The following is an 8,090-nucleotide window of genomic DNA, read 5'->3' on the forward strand; positions in this document are numbered from 1 at the left end:
AAAAGCATTTCTGCCCAAATAGAAGTCTAAAGCCAGGCATTAAAAGGCTCATCCTAACAGAAAGCAGGTGATGTAGATACCAGCTGGCTTTGTAAGTCTTCCATTCTTTTCTTCATCCCGTGTTTTTTAAATTTGTCTTTGACCTTTCTTCATTTCTTTATAACATGAACACATATTCAATCAAACAATTTTTTTGTGGTTAATTAAACAGAGATAATATATAGCTTTTAATCTAAACAAAATGCAGAAAGTTGACACAGCATCTCCTTTAACCAGGTTTCAGACCACATGTGAAATTATGCACCTTCCCTTCTCCTCCCACAATACTGAAGATGAAAGTCAATTTGCATTATTGCTTTCATAATGTGTATGGAGATATTTAGACATTGATCAAACCTCATGGTGTTCAACAGATGTTATGGAGAATGAAAGCCAAAACACTGAAACTGTTGCATTCCTAATGAGCAAACTGTTCCTTTTCTTATTGTCTTAGTTGCAGTGCATTGTTGGAATCAGAGAGTCACGCTACATGGAATGACACAGAGATAGTCGAACACTGTGTAGGTGTGCCTCATTAATGTTAGATAGGGAAAAATGGCTCCTCCGAGACTGGAGATTTATAGAGCTGAATGCTTTACATACTCTGTGCTGGAACAAGCTAGGTGTCACATGTATAGGCCAAAGCAAAGCCAAAGTTCACAGCTAGACTCTACAACACAACCAGCAAAACAACCATCTAAAAATGGAAAGCAGAACTTCCGCTTGCAAAGTACCATGGAACATAAACGCACATTTACTTCCAAGTTCCACTGCAGCTTGAGTCAGAATTTTTTTTCTTTTTCTTTTTTTTTTTTTTTCAAGTTTCTCACAGGTAAGGGTAAAAAAAATATTGCAAGAAGAAAAAAAATCCTGTTTTTTGTCAGAGGAGAACATACCATGCAGTCCTGGGATTGATTTGATCACCAGCTCTTTGGAAGAGGGCAATGTAAGCTGTCAGTGCTAACTGGTGTAGCTTGCAATTCCTCATCATGTGGCACAGTCACGGCCCTGTGGCTTCCTCAGACACAGGGTCCTGGTGTGATCCTGAGAGCCTTTCCATTAAAAATGTAAAAATAACAACAGAACAGACTGGGCTTTTAAACTCAGGTGTTACAACTCTTCTTCCCACCATGGACTAGAATTCGCTGCTCTTATTCCTGAATTTTCCCATGTGCCCCAAATAGGATGACTCATGTAAAAAGTGAATAGATCTGATAGTGTTTTAACAAAATTAGTTCAAAAGCTACAGATTAGTTCAATATGTCACACAATAGAGCTTTGATTTTTAAATTCTTTCACCTTCTCAAATTAAAAAAATCTCTAGCCTATTTCAGTTTTTAAAACCCCTAAAACTTTCATTTAGTGCAGGAAATTCAGCTGGTGTTGTAATGCATTAATTGGGTTTATATTGTCTTTCATCAGATTTGTAATGTTTGTTCCCTGTTCCCCTTTTACTGTATCACGTGGTTTGTCCCTGGTCGGCTGTGCCCATCCCCCACACTGGAATGTAACCCAGCTCTGTTCCACTCCCACCTTATCCCTGATTAGGTAGTGGCTTGTCCCTGCCTCTGGGCCCATTCCACGCTCCTCCCCCCCCCCCCGAAAGAGCCCCAGGACGAGGCGGCTCTCGCTCTCTCTGGCACTGGCACCCCTCTGGGAAAGAGGTCCAGCCAGCAGGGCAGGGCACCAGAATAAAGCCATAATATTCCCCCAGTGAGAGAGCAAGTTCTTTCCTTTTGCTATCAGCAGTCGTCTAGTCTAATATAAAGAAACACCACAAGCTGGACTTTTGGAATTTAAAATATTCCTCACTCATTTTTACTTCCATTTTTTCTGCTTCCTACCAAACTTTTTGTTTTCAAACTGACAGGCTAAGTGCTACTCAACTAAAGGTTTCACAACACATCAGTAGGAACTTTCAAGGGCTGTCAGTACACAAAAATATCAGTAGATACCTACACAACCTCCACAGAAACAAGAGGGACATAGAAGAAAGAGAATGCGAGAAGTTTTTCATACCCCTTAATGTGCCACTGAGTGCCAAGGAACCTGTGTAAGGGTGGTGGTGTTCATCTGGAGGTACTGCTTGCCCAGTAGGAGAGGGAATCCAATTGCACTTCTGTGCAATACTTCCCTTTCCCCATGATAGGATATGACTTTTGACATCATCTGTTGGTGTGAATTGAATTATTATGGCTTATGTTTTAATGCAAACATCTGTAAGTACTCACGTAAATATTAGAAATTTCACTGCACATATGTTCTAAGGTCTGACCTCTTCAAGGAGGGAGAAAGGGAGGTTACCTTCTAAATATAGAGGTGTTTATCTTATAAATTCTTATTAGGGAAGACTGCAGTTGTCAAAAATATGCAGTTTTTCACTTGAATGCATATGCATACATTATGAGTATTTCCAGATTCATAGGCAGTGTGAATCACATCTCCAGCTTCAGGAGGGGAACTGCAAGACTGAAATGTTATGAGTAATACAGAAAACCTTTTCCACCTAAAAAGCAAAGTCCGGCAATTTTGCTGAATTGCCCCTACATAGCTGACAGAAGTCAGGCTTGTGCAAAGTCAAGCAATTTAGGAAAGATGACAGAGATTCATAGAAATTTTAATTCACAGCTTGAGAAAATAATTTCTATGACAGTGTTCCCAGTCTGCTGGCTGCATGACTTCAGAGTGGTGATAGGTTCAAAGGAATGTGGGACAGTGGATGCGATGTTCTAGGTCCACTTTAAATGGCAGATGTTCAGTGGGAGTTACAGATTGGTACATGTATCCTCGAAAGGTGCTGGAGTGGATGAACCTGTTTTGTCCATGGTTAATGTATGCTGTGTTACTTTGACAGGCTGAGCAGCTATGGGAGAAAAGCTCCCTGTTCCCATTGTACTGGCTGCTATTCTCAGGGCTGAGACAGGAGGGTCACCCCCTCGGAGCAGGTAAACTTGCTCAGCACAGAAAAAGCACATTGTGCAGTTCAGGGATCTTCTCATTTTTGAGGGGAGAGCTTCACAACAGGGAAAACCGATCACAAAGGCACCTTTAAATCCTGGGTGCACTGGAGTCCTGTCCCAAACTTTCCTCCTCTGTTTTGCTGTGGTTTCATTAACTACCAATACGGAAATAGAATCTTTGTACAAGAGTGCTGGCTCTGAGGAAACCTGATGAATTAAAATGTACCATTATTTTCTGTTCCCACCAAGACCAGTAACATTTCAGGAGTGTTGCCATCAGCAGATCTTTGGCCTGTCAGAAAGCACACAGCTTTGAAGTGAGAAGAAAAATAATTAGCTGGGTATGCCATTAAAGAAAGAAAACAATAGAGGGAAATTAATTCATCCTGTCAACACCCTTCAGAACAAAGACCAGCAAGCAGCATCCCACATAATAATGCAGGTTATCTCTGCTGGTACCAACATCCAGTCATGGATGCAGAAACCATGAGTTCAGTGATGTTGATTCATAAATGAAGTTAGTCTGATAAATAAAATAGAATGAAACTATCAAAAGTGTTAATTTTATCTCAAGGTCAGATAACTCCAGCGGGCATTTTGCACCTTGTGTTCAGGGCAAGTTAGACAGACACAGATTTTCTGACAGCCCCACAAACAGGATTTAACTTGTAGCTCAAGTACAGTCATGTAAATCACTCACTCAAGGCAGCTGAGTGACATCAGATCAGATCCAATCCTCACAGCTGTGACTACTGCCAGCACACCAAGTTCATTGGATAAGACTCCATAGCAAATTGGGGACTTGGGAAGCTCTCTGATCCACCCCATTGCCTGGAGGCAGCATTAAACAGACACAAACCATCTCTCATACATGTTTTTCTAACACGTTCTTAAATATGCCCAACAGGTTCTCTCTGAGACCTGCTCTAGGTTTATCTGTCTTAGCTATAGAATCCCAATAATTCAATATTTGATCCCATAAAAGCAGTCTCTGATTATTCTTACCTCAGCACAGTGGGTTTTACTCATCATGAATGAATTGTACTTTTAAATACTTCAAAACTTTGCTGCAATTGATCAAGATACTTTAAAATTCTAAGATTATGTGTTAATTCCAGTATGACATAAAATCTAAGATTATTTTCTCCACAGGAACTTCAATAAAATATTCTATTCCATCACTCAAGTTATTAATGAAACAATGAACAAAAATCAAGACAGGAGAGACTCCTGAAGAACTCCACTTGGTGTATTTTTTCCATTTTGCTTGGAATCTTTGATGCATAGAATATTACTTCCCAGCAAAATCTGGATTCACATGGGAGTAATTTAATCTACACCAAATTATACTCATTTGTTTAGTGAATGTCATCTGAGACAACCTCAAAGCCTTTTTTAAGGTGCATGTGACATGCTGCTTCTAACCTACACAGGGAATCCAGAGAGAGATGAAAATTAGACTGCTTTAATATGATTTATCTTGAAAGTTCCTTGTTTGTCCTTTCTAGTTACTTAATTACTTGCTATGAAACTGCAAATAGATCAGCTGATTATTTCTTTGCCTATTTTTCTGACTTTTAACTTGGGATGACTTGTGTATAATTTTCTTTCAATAGTTTCATTGTGAAGATAAGGACAGCTACTGCCGCTGAATCTCACCTCTTCTTTATGAGTCCTCAAATATTAAAATTTTATTTATATTGTATTGCTAAACAAATTTTATCCTCAGGAAGAAACTTTAAGGAACTAAGGTAGGTCCCTATGAATACTGAAAGATGTGGACTGCCATTTCTTAGCATTAAAGCATATCTGACAGTGAATATTAGAACTTTAATGAACCCCTTTTAAATGTTGTGTTGGCTTGAAGGCAAAACCAGTGAGGGACCACAAGTCAGAAAAAATTTAATAGGGGAGAAAAAAAAAGGTAAAATAAAATAAAACACACACAATTGTACAAAAGATCACTGACAGAGTCAGAAGAGAACCTGACACCGTGGTGGTAACAGTCCAGATGAAGTGGTCTTGTTGAAGCAGCGTTCCCACAGAACAGTTTGGTAGCTCTTGTACTTTAGGAATCCAGTGGGTAAGGCTGCCTGTGCTGTCCCAAGGCCCCGATTATATCCAGGTGGGAATGCTTGGCTCCTCCCCCTGGGTGGAGCATCTCACAATGGGCTGATATCATTTTATGACTCTTGCAATGGATCCTTGATTGCCCATTAAACAGAGATAGCTCCTGGAGGGAGTTATCTATGAGTTATGCAGTAGGGCATTGATGGGCCATTAACAGAAGATAGTCTGGAGGGAGGGGGCAAGGGAAACACTGCCCAACCTAGTTTCAACAGCTCATGTAGATGGTGATAGAATACATACTTTGGGCACATTTTCCATTGTAACCTAAGACAAATGTTCACTTCTATTTTTGAGAATAAGACCTGTCAAGACAGGATACTCATTTTTACTATGAGGATACATTAGCTTGCATATTTTTCATCTTGAGTGTCATACACTGAAAGTGTCATGCATATAATGATGCTGCCTAGTAATGTTTTACTTAATTATGTATTATAGAATGACTGACAAGTCAAAAGAGATAGAAAGTTTTTATTCTCCCTTGCAAGCCAGACTGTAGCTATTAGCCAAATAACACAGGCTCTTAAGAAAAAGTTGAAAACAATGTGGCAGGTGAACACCTTTCCACATCCCTGAAGTCTTGATCTATTTCTAAATAAAATCCAAAGAAAGCACTTTAGCTCAAAGTGGTGGGCTGTAGCCATTTGCCAGGTTGCAATGCAGAAGAAAATCCAAGTATCCTTACCCTACAGAACACTTGCTATAGCAACAGGGAGCACCAGGTTGCCTCCTGTTGTAATGCATTAATTGGGTTTATATTTCATAAGATTTGTAATGTTTTTTCTATGTATCTGTCCTATGATCTGTCCTTGCCCAGCAGTGCCCATCCCCGACACTGAAATGTAACCCAACCCTGCTCCCCTCCCACCTCTCACTGATGGGGTAGTGTCTTGTCCCTGCCTCTGGGCCCTGTCCCCTGGGGAAAAATGTCCCAACAGGGGAGTGGCAAGCTCTCTCTGGCACCAGCAAGCCATTGGGATGGCTCCATCCAAGCAGGGCAGGATTCGAGACTAAAAGCTGTAATATCCCACCCGGTGAGACAGAGCAGACTCTTTCACTTTTGCCATCGGCAGTCATCTAGTCTTGTAGGGTAATACAACAACTGGTGCCTTACGTGCAGCTCGAAGCCACAAAAGGTTCCCAAAAAGCTGGAAGAACCACTTGGGGAGCACGTGGCCAAGGAATCTCACGCATGACATGAGTCATGAAATGTAGCCCACCCACGCAGACACACAGACCTGTCAGGCCTGGCGTTCTCTGTGGTGTCTCTGAAACACAGGGTTCTACAGGCCAGGGCTGCAGTTTTCTCCTTTGGACTTAAAAAACCCATTGGAGTGCTTTGAAGAAGCCCGCTGAACAACAAGCTTATCCCAGGGAAGGTGACCACATGTTCATGGAAAGATGACCCTGGGAACCAAGACTGGAAGCTCTTTTTGCACCACTCAGGCAAAAGGAGTGATTGGGACAGAAAGGAAAGGAACACTGGAATTTTGGTGAGTACCACTTTCTGTTTTCTAAGGGAAAATCTTTTTCAGAGGTGGTGTTCCTCAGGGAAAAGGGTTTTTTCTCTTTTGGGGAAGGTTTTTGCTTTCAAAGTAAACCTTTAAAGTGCTTTAATAGCATGCTTCTTTTGGCAGCCTGGAGGAATGGAAAAGGAAACTGCTTCCCCTTTTGGCTTTTTTTTCTCTCCAGCAAGTTTTTTTTTTTCCTTTCAGTTTCTCAGTCACAGTGAAGAGGACACAAACTCAAAATCTGAGCCAAAAATGGGTGCAAGACTGTCTGTGTCTCAAAAAAGAGTCTATTACCACATTTTAAATGCCTTGGATGATGGCAAGATTAATTGTTCAAAGAAACAGCTGAAAAAATTAACTCTGTGGTTGTTTTCTCAGTTTCCACATTTATCATTAGAGCAAATAAGCTTCCCAGTATTTTGGGAGGCTATAACAAAAAAAATAGTTGAGTCTGGCTCCTCTAATAATAAAGAAGATGCAAATTTTGCTTTCTATAGCTTAAAAATTAAGTTTGCATTGCAAAAGCAAAATAAAAAGAAAAAAAAAGCCAGTTCTTTGTGAATTTTCCCCAGCTTGTACCTTTGCAGGCAGTCCGAGTGCTCAAACCTCCCATCTCGGTGGTCCCCAGGTGGGGGGGGTGGTTCACAAGATGGAGGGGATTCCTTTGTCCAAAAAGGCTGAAGCCATGTGCTCCTGAGCCACGAGGACTCTCTTCCTTTGTCTGTCCCTCCTTCCTGCAATTCCTTCTTCTCCCAGACCCCTCCTTCCCTTCAGTGCCACCCCAGCACTGCCCTCTCCTCTGACTATGCCCCGTAACCTCAAACCTCCACCTTCTGACTCCTCCCTGTGTGACTCAAGCCTCCAGACCCTCACTGCCCCTGGTTCCCACGGTTTCCCCGCCCACAGTCCCGGCTTCCCATGCCTTGCAGAGGGGGAAGCCCGGAACGAAAGAAGCAGGAAGTGATCCCAGCTTTCTGCCACCCCTGTCACATATCAGCAATCAAAAAGAGGGGTTGCTGTCCACAGTAACTGGGACCCTTGCCCCAACAAGCAATTCAAGGTTTATGCAAAGCTCAGGTCAAATTTAAATATGAAGAGAATACTTTTGCAACCGTTTTAAAAGCAAATTTAGCAAGGAATACTACAGTTCCCTTTGACCTCCAAAAAAGATTTGCTTCCGGAGCTTTGGCAAAATCCTGAACGGCTGTTGATAATAAGAATCTGCCAATTCAATTAGCAACCCAGCCCGATGAGTTTTTTCTAACCTTACAGTAAAATAAAGCAGTTTCCATCAGAGTCTTTAGTAACATTTGTGGAGCGATTAAACATGAGCTATCAAGTTACAGGTTAAGAATGAAGGAGCCCAGGAACAGGTCCTGGAGGAGATGGCTCTGGCCAATGCAGACAAACAGTGCAAGGCAAGCTATCCTCAGCCTGTCCATGGAACTGG

Source organism: Hirundo rustica, chromosome 5, assembly GCF_015227805.2.
Source record: "Hirundo rustica isolate bHirRus1 chromosome 5, bHirRus1.pri.v3, whole genome shotgun sequence".
NCBI lineage: Eukaryota > Metazoa > Chordata > Aves > Passeriformes > Hirundinidae > Hirundo > Hirundo rustica.